General features: G+C 47.0%; 1 protein-coding gene across 1 annotated transcript in view; it reads left to right on the top strand.

Annotated features, from left to right (window-relative positions):
• Positions 1-614: 614 nt before the first annotated feature.
• The window catches only part of CEMIP2 (cell migration inducing hyaluronidase 2), a 380,005-nt gene continuing 364,714 nt past the window's right edge, over positions 615-15,905 (top strand). Inside the window, exon 1 of the mRNA XM_085633019.1 lies at positions 615-1,088. The gene's annotated coding sequence lies outside the window, so the exon portion shown is untranslated. The remainder of the gene's footprint in view (positions 1,089-15,905) is intronic.

The raw sequence follows: 15,905 nt of genomic DNA, 5'->3' as shown, positions 1-15,905 counted from the left end.
ATGTAGGGGCGGATGTAACAGGGTACGGGGAATGGGGAGAGTACAAAAAACCATCCACACTCAGTTGCTGTAGTCGGAAGCCCTGCCCCCGAGCGGGCTGCCTCCTTTTATTGGCTCCCTGCAGGCCACGCCTGGCCTGCGGATGTAGGGGTGTGTGTTCGATGTCGCTACAACAACTAGACCGCAGTCATTACATCCGGCACTACGCAGCACTGCTTCTATGTTTTTAGTGGGAGAGTATTACGTCTCAGAAGCAACAGGTACTCCTGGACAAGGCGCACCTTCACGTCCACATTTCCATTTCAAGCAGTTTGCCTCTATAACTAAAGCGCGAGTATTTATATTCACAATAGGTTCCAAATAAACACAATTTCCAGTAACTATTCTGATGATATCAAGTGGTTCTATGCTGCTAAAAAGGTGATATTTCTAACAGCAGAAGCTGGTTTTGCACTTTCCATTATGTGCAGAACACGACTTCCAGCAGAAGACAGACGGGGGCGCTGTGCGCTCACCTCGCCCAAGCATGGGAAGCAGATGTGCTCGCTGCAGCCTCGGCCTCTGCTTTCAGAACCTCTCGCTGCCCAGGCCACTCCCTCTCTACTCCTGCGCCCGCCCACCAAAAAAATCACAGCGGCGAGGGCCCCCTCCCGCCCCCCGCAAGCTCTCCAGCCTGCTCTCGGGTACCCTCCTCCACCCGGCCTCACTTCCTCCCTGCTTCTTCCTCTCCTGCCCGCGGTGGCAGCTGTCCGAGAAAACAAGCCGTGAAAACTGCTGGAGCCGGCTCAAAAAGACAGAGCAATTAATACTGCCCCCTCAGGCCAGGTCGGGAGTGGGAGGGCAGCAGGGAGGACGTCAAATCCGGGAAGGAAGCTGAAGGCACCTAATGACTGGGAAACTTGCGCTGAAACTTCAGACGCGAGCGCACGGGAGTTGCGTAAAGAAGAAGCAACAGGAGGCGGAGCAGCGGCGGCAGTAGCAGCACGGGCCGGGCGCAGCCTTCTCCGCTCCGTGCTATGGGCAGAGGAGCCCGCGGGAGCACGGGACGGCGCTGACCGCGGCTCGGGTGCGCTTGGCATCAGCTGGAGGTAAGGCTCGGCGGCCCTCGTGCATCAGTGTTGTGGTGCAGCCCTCAACCCTTCAGCCTCTCTCTGCTCCTCTTGCAGCGCCTAGCCGCTCTCGGGCTCCTCGCAGCGCCTAGCCGCTCTCAGGCTCCTCGCATTGTTTGTGGGGGAGGCTGGCAGCCGGCTCAGCTGCCTCGTAGTGCTCTCCTGGCGCTCGTGAACATTTCCACACGAAGCCCCAGCTCTGCTCGGGCTGTGCCCCAGCTCGAGTAATGCTGCATGCAGGGATCCCCGCATAAGATGCTGAAACGAGAGGGCCGACCCCACGAACTGCTAGACCAGGGTTTTATCGCAGGAAAGCTGTTGTTTTCATCCTGTATTCAGGACAACCCAATTGACCAGTGGGTCGTGTAATAATTGTCTGACCATAGTGTCTATACTGTGGGATTTGTGGTTTATTTGTTTTCGGCATACATGTCCAAACAGGCTTTCCGTACTCCACGAGGACTTGCCAGTACTCGTTATCCTTAGATGTTGTTTCCCAGAAGTGGCTGGGTTAAGTGTGCCAACGGGTGCAGTAACAAGGGTTTCACAAGCACTGTGCACTATGTTCCATAATTCACAATGTACCCCGCAGATTCCTTTAGGCCGTGAAAGGTATTATTTACATGACACGCTCTCATAGGACCTGCGATCAAATGTGTTTCTAAAGCTGCAACGTGACTCAAGTGGGTAACATGACACCCGTTGCCGTGTACGCTGACAGCCCAGCAGCCTCGCGCTGTGGAGTGTAGCTCGCGTGCCAGCATGGTCCGGTCTTCAGGGATGCCTTTCAACTGTACTGATTAATCCTAAAACCATTAACAGGCCAAAGGTGAAAGCATTGTGGATTTCCGTGCAAAGTAGCTGGAACTAAATCCCCACGTGCTGGTTGCTAAATAATATGCAATGCCGATGCTCGGCACAAGATGAAATGTCCTAATTTTAATAAAATAACCCAGGGAGAGATCAAATGAGTCATGTGCCCAGGATCACACGTTTTGTGGTCCAAGTGCGAAATAATGGATTCGAATTCAGGTCTGCCGGTTCCTCGGGTCAGCTGCTCTCCCTGCTCCATGCTATGCTCCAAAGCACCTCAGGAGAAAGGCATATTCATTCTTTTATGTATACATACTGACTATACCATGTTTCTCACACTGATCTGTGCACCCCAAGAATCTCCAATACTGCCCTGCCCTCCGTTTGCGCGGTAAGTAGAGCCAGCAGTGGCAAAGCTAAAAGGCTTGAGTTGTGTTTATACATACGCATAGAGGCACAACGACAAGCACGCATTGACACAGATCACACATGTACACAGAGCAACACCTGCAGTCAGACATATGTGCGAGCACACACACGTGCTATCACACTTACAGAAAGCAATAGACCGACTACCAGTCATATGGGTACTCCTGTACATAGACCATACATACCATCACTTCAGATTTAGGCAGGAAGGCTGTCCTTGTATAAGGGGAGGGGGGGAGGGGGGGGGGGTTAAAAAATAATTTGGCGGGGCCTCTACAGCCAATTTTGTTAAGGTTATAGGGGGACTTTCTTAAGTGTTTAAAATTATAATTTTATCCTCTAATATTTTGTTCCCAAACCCTACTCCTTATGCACCCCCCTTTTTTTTAACCATCCACCTGCCTCTTTTCTGCACCTCTTAAATAAAAAAAACTCTGTTTCCCCCCTGCACCTCTATATCTGGCATTTAGGTATACCCAAAGGCACTGGAATTATGCAATTGTGCAGCCGCGGCATTTTTCGCATAATTATTGATCTGCCGCATTTGCCACATACTCCATCACCTGCTGCATAAAAATAGTTTCTACCGCGAACTTTTAAAACGTTACTAAAATGCAGAGGTACGTGTTGCTGTGCAGTGAAAGGCCCTCTGCAGAATTTGACTGGTCACCTTTCTGTTGCTTATTGCTATGTTTTGGTGTTAAGCTGGTACTAATGAGGTGCAACCTAAGACCAGACAGTGTTAACAAGTGTAAGAAAACATGCTGCATAGTTTGCCCTTTTGCTGCATACTTTAGTTAACCCTGCCACATAATTCGGCCTTCTCCTGCTGCATAAGTGAAGTGGCCCTGGGTGTACACCCCTGTCCCTGTACTTTTCCACCTTGACATTTACTTATTTGCTGTTTTGTGCCCTGCTCACCTGTGGCCTGGTATTCTCCCAGCATCTGTCTTCTGTCACCCGCATAACTCTCCTCTTTTCAGTTTGGAAGGTAATGTTAGTTAGAGGAGCCAATGTGCAATGAATTTTAGAGCTCCAGGGAAAATGATATTTTACCTTTTGGGTGTTCCCTTCTCCCTGGGGAAAGAAGCAGATTTGTGTCCCTTTGTCTGTCGGTTAGCTCATGCTGCCTTGTGAAGTGGTACCATACGTCAACTGCCTACAACAGCCTTAATGCGCCATCAGCACTGCCCTGTTCTGCCCCGGTGACACACAGCTGACAGGTAGACCCACAAAGTCATGGCGCCCAAATCCCAGTACGTAGTGTCATGGCTTCCCCAGACTTTGGAGAGAGAGACTACTGTGCTAATTCCCCTCCATGCTCTCTTCCATGATTCCTGGGCATTGGCTGTACTTTCAGCAGAAAATGATGTGAATACTGACCCGCACTAACCCAGCTGCTTTAGTGCTTGGACCCCCTGCTATTCCAGTAAGACCTACACATGCCTCTGTCCGTGCATCATACGCAACACGCGTGCAATTCTGCACCCCATCGACGTAAAGTACCCCATAGTACTCCAGTAATGAATCCCTGGCGAGGCTGCACCACTGCCGGTCCATTCAAAGCTGATGTGCAGTGTGTACATTTATGAGACTCTTGGTATGTAACAAAAGCGCTTTGTGCAACAAGCCTCACGGTTATTAAAAAACATAAGTGGCCGTGACCCATAGCAGTCTAATGGGTGACCCGCACACATTCTTCAGGAGCTGTCTGCAGAGAAGGGCTCCTTCAAACCTGCGTCACTGGGTGGAGCAGAACATCTTTCTGATGGCGGAATCCTGCGTCTCTTCCGGGTCTTAATCACTTGGGGTCAGATTTACAAGCCCCTTGCGCCACTTTTGCGTCACTTTTAACATGGGAAAAGTGACGCAAAAGTGGCGCAAGGGCCTTGTAAATAGGCCCCTTAGTGTATTGTGAGCCAGAAATCGTCTTCTCTTTTGGTAATTTGAGCTGAAGTGCAGGGCCCTCTCCAGAGACGGGCACGGGGCAACCAGCTACCAGCGCCGGCTGCTCCACCCTTTCGACGGTAGTATTAGGCAGACAACTTTTTTTGTTTTTAAGGGGAAATTATGTTTTATCCTAAAATGATGCTAAACCACACCAATGCAAGTTACTAGCAACACTAACTTCAACTCGCTTTGCTCTTTAACACAAATAAGATTCTCTCTCCTAGGTACCCCAGATGTTGGCATGTGCACAGACCAACACACACATACAGGCACTGTCCCGATGCATGCACACACCCACACAGACCTTAAATTAGACGGACCACAGTGGATAGGAGAACATCAGATAGACAGATAAAGACTCAGCAGACAGGGGATAGGGAGACAGATAAAGGACCAGGTGGATGCTGGCTTCTTGTCTGCTTAAACTTGACCCCTCTGCGGAGCAACTTCGATTAAAGGTGGGGAAGAAAATCGACCCAGAAGCCATTCAATCCTTGGCATCTTTTTGGAGAAATCCTTCCTAGTGCGTCATAAAATACCTCGGTCTTCATGCCCACCAAGTGCCCCGGACTGCTCGGAACATGCCCAGCCTGGGGAGGGAGCTAGAGAGGAGTGACACTGGCATAAAGAGGATAAGTGACAGTCTGGCTAAGGCAGTGGACGTGGAGTCAGACCGGAAGGGATGACAGGAGATGGAAGGGAGAGCGCGAGCTAGTGATAGCGGGGCAGACACTGCAAGGCCGAAACACAAGCGCACATCCCTGGAGTGCCCTAACTCACCACAGACTCACAGGTGTTAAGGACGCCTCTTACATTTGATGAGATGGGTAAACACTGCACGCAAACCGCTTTCATGGTTTCCGTTTGGACGAGACTTTTCAGCAAATGCACCGAAGTTCCTTCACTGCGTCATGCCCTCTGGGTGAAGTGGTTTTCACCACGGTGAGTGTGAAAGTGCCGGTTTTGAAAGTGGCCAGCGGCCACATCCGGCCCGAGCTGCTGCTGACTCAAGTCCTCCCTGGCAGCGAGAGCTGCAGTCCCAGCCTGTTAGTGAAGAGTCGAGCGGAGAAGTCAACCTGCGGGTGGGCGCAATGGCATCGGTGCAATCTAAAACTGAACGCAGCCACTTTTAAAGCCGTTTAGTAGCAGACGAGCGTGACTGCGCGGGGACAAACTGTGCGAAGTCACGTGGGGTGTTTGGTTGCGGGCCAGAGACTGAGACGAGTGATGCCAGCAGCCCACAGTTAGTAAATTGTTTCACTTACACCGACTCAACTCCTTAAACATTCGAAAGGGACGGAAAGGAAGCATTATACTTGTGTATGTCACAGTGAACCCGCAGCACCCCCTCCCCCCCTCATCCATGCAGTCGACACACCTGAGATTGAGGACGCAAGCCGTTAACGTGCTTTGAGCTGTTTTGTTCGCCAGTAGCTCAGCCACTTTACATTTTTATTTACTTCCGCAGCAAGCGGAGGCAGATTGTGATAGACATCTGCTTCTACCTCTCAAGGATAACAAGCATTGGCAAAGCTCATAGGTCTGGGCTTACTGTGATTAAAGATGCTGTGCAAGCGTATTAGAGTGAGACGCACAGGAGGGAGCCAGCGTGTGAGGGCTATGGTTGTAAACTGTAAAGTATTCCTTCATGCAGTTTAGTGCAAGCACTCGAGCGGTGGTGGACGAATACACCCAGACAGCCAATCGATAAAGGTAAATACTCCCCTGGGCTGAGCCAGGAGGTCATTGACAAAGTCTGAAGCCAATAGGTGAAAGAGGCTGGTTGGAGGAAGCCACAGATTGAAAAGGTGGGAACGAAAAGTCTGCACTTGGTATTTTTGCAGAGAAAAGTTTACCTGCTGCGCCCTCAGAACTAAAAAAACCCCAAAAAAAACAGGAGACAGCTCGGGAAATGGCCAGAAGCTAGAACTAACCGGGCTCAGGCTGTGTGTTTACTCAGATAACATTTTTATAACCGATTGTATGATCCACTCCATGGTACTTTGGTACTTAATATTGCGCTGTGGGAGTTTAAAATAGCACATTTATATGCAGCTTTGGGAGTGTTAAGTACGATCTTCCAAAAGGCTTCTACTTCAGTCGCACAGCACAGCAAGGTAGGAGCTACCATTGGAAGAAGCAAATCCACTCACAATGTGATGTTTGTGAACTATCAGGCGCCCTTCAGTATACACACTGTCATTTTCTTTGAGCCAGAGGCTCGATTTGGAGCGCAAATGTGAGTTGGGAGATAGGACAACATTGCATGATGCCTCTCGATAGTGCAATATTGGTTTATAACCACCTGGTAGGTGTAAACCTTTAGCCACAAGGATGACAGCAGCCTTGGGGCCTTACTTTATTATTTTCTTTTGGCCCTTTTTGAGGTCGAGCCTATCGGACAGTCAAGCTGTCTGGTTGCGAAAGACATAGTGTGAGCTTGCCAAGAACATACATGGGCTTGCACCAAGCCTGTCCATTGCTTGCCTTTGGTTGATTTTACTGTCACTCTCATTTGCCTACTTCTTATTCGTGTCCCAGCTTGTCACTCTTGTGTTTGACCCTCCTATGGTGCATTGCCTCTTTACCATCACTGTGATTGGCTGATTTCCATTGCTTGATTTTAGGGAACGACTTTTTCTTTTTGTTTAAGCATTCCATGAGTTTGCATGTGTTTTCCAGCCTTCTGTCTATGTGCTTTGTCCCACTTTACTCTCTCACCCATGTGCTTCTCTCCTTCCATCTGCACTCATGTTGCACTCGTCTGTGTGCTTCTTTCTCCCCACACCATGTTGCCCTCTTTCGCACTTGCTGTTTCTCCCCCGCCTGCTGTGATGCTTCCACCCACCCCTCACCACCCAGTCATCCTTTTTTATTTTGTTTTTAAATATTTGTTAACCCCTTCCCCACTCATGACGGAACCGCTCCGTCATGAGCCACGGTCGCCGTGTGCTCGTGACGGAGTGGTTCCGTCATGCTGCGGTCGTTGGCGGCCGCGCCGCCCACGCGGCGCTAATTCCCCGCCTGTGCGGGCGATTAGCGCAGTGGGCGGAGTCATGATGGAACCACTCCGTCATGAGCACAGCTCAACCGCGGCTCATGACGGAGCGGTTCCGTCATGAGCACCGCGCCACCGCGCTGCCCCCCCACACCCCCCAGCGCTGCGGCGGAATTCCCGCCGCAGCGAAAGGGTTAAGCACTGTCGCTGTTTGTTTTGAATCAGCACTTCCTCGCTCCTTTTGTGCTCCTTTTATTTTTATTTACCGATTGGCAGCTGCCGCCTGAGCTGTTTGTTATGTCTGCCTTGAAACGACGGCAGATTAACATTCGTCAGGCCTGGGCAAGGGGATCAAGTTTACCCACACTGTGCACTGCCTAAAAGAGCAAGCTCAGAGTTGAAGACTTCCTCTCTTTCCACATTCTCAGAGCAGCAGTTCCTGAATAATGTACTTATCTCGATAGTGTATTCGGTGGTTAGATTTGGGACACTAGTTTCTGCTTTCCTGACCTCTTGTTGACAGATCTGATAACCACGTCTCTTTTCTGGGTGAGGTTTTTAAGTATCTGTCTTGAGTTTTTCTAGCAAGGATTGTTCGAAAAAAGGCAAAGTATTCTGCAACGCATTGGATAAGGCGATCGACTAATGCCGCCACACTTCTGATGCCGTATTGTTTTAGAGATTGTACCTCTAGGCAGTTTGTGTTCTGTGAGAGCTTCCTACTCAAGGGAGATGCTCATATGTAGGAGAATCCTTCAAAGATTTGGTTTAGTGGTGCCCCTTATAAGATTGTCACAATGACCAGTCAGATGTTTCTTCTCAAATCACCCTCGCCTCTACTAACAAGGAATAGCAAGGCGCAAACAATTGGGAAGCTGTTGTCAACATATAGGTTCTTGTTGCATTCTTTTTAATGTTATTTTATTATTTTGTTCTAATGTAAGACGTTTGCCAGGAATCATCTGGTGACAAAGTATTAGCAGCTATGACACCCCGTCTGTGTGAGTAACTTTGGTGAGGGCGCAGTGCATTGTTTGGGCGTAGAGTAAATTCAAGTGTTATATCTTCACGATTCTAGAACTCCTGCAGGGCTGTTTTGTGGTGAACACAATTACTTCCACAAGTATTTCACTCCTCTTGTGACTCTTGCATTCCTGTCAGCAGCATCTGTTTACAACTTTGTGACATAAGTGGGAGGTGGTGAAAGCCTTTTGAAACCCCAACTAACATTCCTAAATATCTCTTTTCGGAGATGGGTCTTTTTACAGTGTGTTGTGCAAGTTTTGTTCAGAGATGTAATTAGGCTTTTATTCCATGTTTAAATTGTCTTGTGAATTTAATATAAATGAATTGCACAAAAATATTACATCACAGCTTGGCCTGCCAGTATACATGATGTGTTTATTTGTGATTTATCTTTAAAGAGGATGGTATTGTCTAATGCAATGTAAATCTCTTTGCACTGTTTATAAATATTGCTTTTGTAATAGATAAATTATCCTTTAAAAATAAGCTGCTGAATTTTGAAATGTCTCCGAGATTTGAAATTCAATATTTTGTCTTATTTGAACCAGGAGTAGCAGTATTTAACTAACAGTTATTTGGTGTGGCCCCAAAAAGAAAGCAAGCATATAACTCTTGCTATATGTTAAATTCTGTATGATTGTTCGGTGGTTGTTAAGCAGACAGTGGCCCTTTTACAAAAGTTCCTGAGATAAACAAACACTTTTTGTCTCGTGTGCTTTTTAGGTCAAGCCTACCAGATAGCCCAAGCTCTCTAGTTGTGAAAGATGCATTGTGAGCTTACCAAGAACATAGGCAATAGGCGGGCAGCAAACCCTTCTATCATTGGTTGGGTTTTTTGCCAATCTCATTTGCTTGCTTCTTATTGCTTGCCTTGTCCATCTCATCCCTCTCATGGAGCATAGCCTCTTTACCATCTGATTAGGTGGCTTCTATGCTTACTTTCTGGGACCTACTTTTTCTTTTGTCTAAAAATACTCCACTAGGGATGTGTTTTTCAGCTGTCTCCTTAGTGCCCTTCTCGTCCCCTCTTTGTGCTGCTTTCCCATGGCCCTGATCTTCTCCCCCATCCTCCATGATGCGCTTTCCGTTGTGTACTTCTCCGCTGTGTTGCTTTCTCGCCCTTGTGCTTCTACCCCCTCCCAGCGCAATGTAGCTCTCTCTCTCTTTTTGCCTGTTTGCTTTTCTTTCTCCACGCCCATAGGGTTGTCTTCCTACACCTGCACACCCCATGTTACTTCCACCCCGCTTTAATTCTGGGCCCCCTTAAGAAAAATAGCGCTAAAAACTATTGTTAGAACCAATAGATCCCAAAGGTGAGACCTATTAGCTCTGCCATTGCTAGTTTACCTAAACTACCTGCTACCAACACCTGCCCATCCAGTATATTGAAACCGTGTAAGCACAATCAGGAAGGGTCTGTATGTTTCATTTTACCCCCTACCCCCTCCTCCCGGTTCATGTACTATATGCTAGTTGTATTCCCTTTCTTTGTGGCAGGTGATTTGCTTTATCAAACTCGGAGAAATCAGTAGTAAAAAATGGTTATATGTGAGTTGGTTCATAACTTGTGCACTTACAAAATCCTATCAGCTTCATTGTTGTTGATGATGTGAATGTGGCGTTGTGTACATACACACAGCCTCGAAAGGGAATCCCATCTATCATAAATTGAAATGCATTTCTCCAGAATGCCAGGTCGCGATGTTTCTTTGTGCAGCTTAAAATGACATACTTGTTCTTGCAACAGATGTACCTTAGTCAGAGTTATCAGCATAAAAATGTTTTTGGTGTGACATGACCACATCGCTGTGAGTCTATCCAGCCAAATAATAAAGGAGTCTTGGGGGCTGCAGCAGTTCAGGTGAAAGAGATTGGACATAAGCTTCAGGTTCCTGAATCCTAAAGGATGCTGGGATGCCCCTGATATAAGGGTTCTTTTTCGTGGAATTATTTACGCTCTCCGCAGTTTGCCAAGGAGAGGCTTGATGCCTGTACTGTGGGAGACCTCTGGGTGTGGAGAGCAGTGGTGCACCCCAACTTTACATTTTGCTTCCGAAGTTGTCAGTTAGTGTAATTGTTAGCTCTGATTGTCAAACCATGCAGTTCCGCATACCCCGGCACAGGACCGCTTCGGTCAGAGCAGGAGAGTTGTCAACGCTAGACTAAGCCAAACCAATATCCAGAGGAATTCCTGCATTTGCCATCTTCTGACTTCAGCTGATGCACACCTCGTGGTCTTCACAGTATTTCACCTTCAAAAATGGCAGCACAACTTTACCTGAGGTAGACAAACAGCGTTGACTGCTAGCACCGTCGAGGAGATAGTTTCGCCCTAAAACAACCTCTTGGGCGCACCTCTCACTCCAGAATGTGACGGCCTTCCTTGGACACAAAATGGAGCTAATCTTTTTCCTTAATTTGCTCCTGGATTGTCTCCTAATTCCAGTTATCCTGGTCATAATTTAGCTCATTTCTAGAGGTAGTTCACTGTTCTGCCACACTCTTCTGGGCTATTGGTCGAACACTACAAAGAGTTTTGTCGTAATCGCTTATTGAGCAACATTTCCTCGCAGTCACGCCGTCCTATTTGTAGGACTGCATATAGCTTCCTCTGAAAACAAATTGGTATTCTTTGGATTGAGTGAATGAATGTGAAAATATTTCCATACTGTTACCAAACACCTGGGAACATTTGTATTCCCAGAGTGCCCAGTATTCTGGTGCTGTGCGGAGAAGTGTTTGAGTCCCATCTTTTGTGCGGGTCCTCATTTCCTGATGTAACGTGATGTTGCTTCTTCGTAGAACGTTTTATGCCACCTTAAGGTTGCCTTATAGCGCGAGATCAGGCAGGAGGGATGGAATAAGAGAGAAAGGAGAGGACAAGAATGAGAAGCAGTGTAGTTAGTGTTCTTCCCAAAAAATAGGAACATCTTTCCAGACGGGGAAATGGCATGTTGTGGGCAGCCGGTTTTAGGGGGTTCCACCTCAACAAAGGGTTGTAGCAGGGGGGAGATAAGAATGTGTTGAGAGATCTAATGGAACTCGGTAGGGTTGGAGGTAAATTCAGGAAGAGCGACGGTGAGGGGGATTAGCCTCTGGTTACTAGTCACACAGATATCGGTGCAGGCTAGGTGAGGTGTGGGTGAGTTAGGAGAGTCTCCTTTCCTCCCCATAATTCAGAGGGACCCCCTAGAAAACAGGAGACAGCTCCTTTTTCCCTTTACCAAAATTTGCTTCCCCGGCAAACCTCTTTCTAACAAATGTCTTCACCTGAGGACACGTATCTGAAACAGGATTAAGGGGGAAGAGTGCTGTAGTTGTGTCACTGTCATTGAACCCAAGCAGACAGACCGACAGGCGCTGTTCTGCCCCGAAGTTATCCAGATGCAGGCATGTACAGATTGGTGATGAAAGGAGACCCTGGATTGATGGAAGTAATCCCTATCATTGGCGACACAAAGAGCTGCAAATCGTGCCCAATTTTACTACTGAGAATCACCAAACATTAGAGAAGCCTGTAACATCAACACGCAGAATCACCCAATCGGAGTATACGCCTGGACTGTACACTCATCGTGCTTTCCAAAACCGTACATGCGGAATTTTCCTGTTGTGCCAAACTGATTCTTGCCAGTCAACTTCTACCCTCACATGGGCGCCCGGCTGGGTCCCATGTGAGTATTACTTTCTTCACTACACTCACGGTGCCACACCTTTTACACGAGACTGCGCAAACTATCCTTCAGGTGTCCCTACAATTTCAGGTCCTGAAGAGACCCTACATTGCACACAGGGTCGAAACGCCGTTGACAGTTTTCAAAAGTGAACCATTACACACCGGCACTCATCATTGTATAAAGCGCGGTTCATGCAATATATACCTCCTAATGGTCGTCTTTATGAATATAGGAAACCTTGTATAGATGTCACAAATATGTCACTATTTTGTTAGGTTCTATTTTTTAGGTTCTATTTTTTAGGTTCCGTTTTTTCACTGGGACACCACTCACTAAAACCATATGATTGTTTAATTACTATGTATGTATTTTGTTTCAAAGACTATATAAATAATAATTGTGTATGAAATACAAATCTAAGGTGTGTTCGACTCCTTCTCTTTCTGACATCACTTTAACCCATCACATTGCCATTGTGCATTTATACATTAAGATTGTTTTTCCATTAGTCCACAGGAGCCATTGTTTTTTGATAATAATAGGAGTTGTGTGGACAGCAGTTTTTTCTCCTCTGATATCTTGGAAGAAAGGGGCTTTAGGGTTTTTGGAGGAACTATGTACATACTGCTGATGGCATCGTCCCATCACCTGTCTAACCTTCTTTAGCCTCATCTGTGCTTCCTCCGACTCTAGCCTGCGCAGACTACAGCATATGGGTGCCATGCCTACTCTGGACACGTGCAGGGGGCATAGCTCTGCCACTTCACCCATGGATTTCTAAGACAATTGCAAGAGGGCTGATGTGGAGGACCAGGGCTTTGTGATTAATGGGATGCTGGCAGAACATGATGCTGTAGAAAATACTTTCTTGCTTTGAGAAGTCAAGCAAGCTTTACCAGTGTAAATGACAACCGACTCGGAATGGTAGACATTGCTGTACACGGCTGGAGTAGGAGGTATCCTCCGAAAGACTGCTTGGGATATGTGTGTTCTTTCTTCTAATGACATGCAGAAATGTGCTAAGCTGCCCTCAACTATCAGGACAAGATCACCCAAGTCCAGCATACCATAGCCCCACCACCCACAGGCCAACACAGCTCAGGTTAGTTATTGTCCCAAACCCACCTCTTTTCTATGCAAAAGAACAATTGATGGACAGAATGCAGAACAATGTCATACATTCACCCCAGTACAGCGATCCTGGCCTAAATCCATAGTTTATTATCAGCAGTAAGCCAGGCCTCATTTGTCGTTGACGTGCCCATCGGCCACCAATACACTTGCAATTGAAGCTTTCGTTTTCCAAATAGTGTGTTAATAATGCATTCTAATATTCACTATAGGCAAATTAAACCTATGCTTCCAAGCTGTGTTAGTGCACCCTTTCCACAGGGAGTCCTTATTAACTTGCTTTCTGTTACATAAAACACGTTGCTTCCCATTGTCCTTAATTGAACCTCTTTGCCACACTGGAATTACTTGATGTACATCTGAACAGGGGATTATCCTGCAGCCCTGGCATGAAGAGCTAGTAAAATATGAAGGAAGAAATAGATTTGTGATCTGCAGTCACAAGGGCGAGCACATCACTGACAGCATGCAAACCTAGCTAAGCAGGAAGGATGTGTAGGCCTCAAAACCACCAAACCACTTCCAGGTCTGGTACGACGTAGTGTGCCGCCCCGGGAAATGCACATAAATTCTGCAAACTGCCAGCCTTCCTAACCAGAGTCTGCTTTTTAGACCTTGACTACGCACCACTGCAAGCTGTCTGTTGCCCAAAAGACTATTGTCACTTACAGTGGGCTTAGAGCCCACCCATTGTTTGTCATTGGTTGGCTTTAGGGCAGCCTGTGCGGCCTTTCATCACTCTTCTTGTGTATATCCCTCCAGGAGCATGGACGCATTACTTGTGTCCTTCCACTGCTTGCTTTTCAGATGGGAGTAGAAGGTACAATTCTTCTATGGTATCCTTGGAGGAGGAAGTACCAGTATTTTAATCGCAGCCTTTTGGTAGTCCGGCTAAACCTACAATAATTGCCCGTCTCCCAGACAGATGCCTTAGTAGTAGACGTGGGACTTGCTAGGAGGCTGTGGTGCACCCACTTCTCTTACCTCATCTGTGGTGTCAAAAACTACTTTGAGGGATTGCGTTGGCACTCGGTGACTGTAACATTGCTGCTCATAACGACGAGACAATCTAAAAGAAGCCGCGGGGTGTTTTCACTGTCAAATCGTTTAAAATATATATGTTCGCACGTTTACCTGACAGACAGGACCACGCCAAAGACAGAATACTCCCTAGCTCCCTCTGGGCGCATTTTTGGAAACAATCACCCAGTCATTTTTGACAGGTTCATGGCAGCTGTTATACAGTCTTTCCCTAGCTTTTTCCATATAGGTCTCGCGTTTTGACAAAAAATGTACATTTTACCCATCAAAACTGACATTTTTTAAAGTAAATCTTCTAAATGAGCTTCACGTATTGATTATAAATACCTTTTTATTGCTGCACCTAACCAGTGATGACCATAATGTTTCTAAATGTAACATCTTTCGAACTTCTAATATTTACAGGTGTTTGTAGCTTTAACAGTTGTATTTGCATCATTGTAGTTGACCGAAGGAATACTAAAGTACTGACTGCATGCTCTTATTTCATGTTTAAGCTTCTTAACTACTTTCAAACGTGCTATCGTTGAACTTTACTCATTTCGTTCATTAGCAGAATATTACACAAAAAAGCAGCTACTCTCATATAGAATGTATTTCCACTGTGACCGGATCAGCAGGGTCTGCTGTGGTTTGCTGTCCATAAATACCAACCTCGGCTGCGTTTTCGGCTTCCCAAATGCGCGTCCAGCGAACCACCTCACAACGCGCGTAATAACACTTACCTAGGGAGGTGTGTGTGTGCGTGTGTGGGGGGGGGGGGGGTGTAGGCGAGGATATACACTGTTCTTTAATAGGACATTCCCTTTGTCCAATGGCATTGCTTCAGTTGTCGGGTGAAAATCCTTGCCATGGGTATGTTCGAGTTGACAGGAGCCATCCTTTAGCTGCGCTAAAAGCCAGCCTTTGACTTGAGTGGCAGCTAGAGGGCTGTTTAAAGGGGCCGTGTGGTGTGGAGATAAAAAGGGGTTTCTTTACCCAGCCCAGCAGTCACCGGCAGTAGGCGCTTCTAGAATGCTTGTTTGACGGTGTCTGCTTGGCTTTTGAGCTCTATTGTGCCATCATTCACGTGATGGCCCCTTTAAGACGCCAGACTTTGGGTGTGTCACCTTGCCCTGTTAGGAATGAACTGTGGGCGCATCTAAAACAAACAAAATGTTGATATGTCATGCAGATTGTCAACAGTGCACAGTAGCCGGCTAACAAAGGACAATGGTTTAACTGGCTAACGCCTCAGATTCACGTCACGTTTATAAACCCGGTCTGTTATTTGCTGTACTGATACCTAAAACCATGGATGATCCATCGTGTCTGCTTCCCCTTGTGTCTGTTGTGAGTGCTGACCTTTAACCCTGCAGCGCTGATCAGTATTTGTATATACTCGAGCTTGCATACAATACAACCAAAGAGCAAGCAACGCGCTGTGCACATTGTGGGGCGAGCGGGGATGATTGACAACGCACGGTGGCTACAAGAGCTGCGTTGTGCCTGTTGCTTCGTGTCTTCAGGCTCTTTCTGCAGCGTAGGAGGGAATGCATAAGGCGATCATGTGGTATAACACTGTTCAGGTCGTGGTGGTATCCCTTGAGAATGCGTTCCCCTTTTTTGGCTTCAAGTCAGGTGATGTCATTACTTTGTACTTTGTATATTTGTGAGATATAAAAAAAACTTTACGTGGGTGGTGTTTTCCTACAGGTAGCTTGTTGATTGCGAATGTTACGTGGTCGTAGA

Source organism: Triturus cristatus, chromosome 2_1, assembly GCF_964204655.1.
Source record: "Triturus cristatus chromosome 2_1, aTriCri1.1, whole genome shotgun sequence".
Taxonomy (NCBI): Eukaryota; Metazoa; Chordata; class Amphibia; order Caudata; family Salamandridae; genus Triturus; species Triturus cristatus.
The sequence above is the reverse complement of the archived record's forward strand: the minus strand, read 5'-3'. Positions and strand labels throughout refer to the sequence as shown.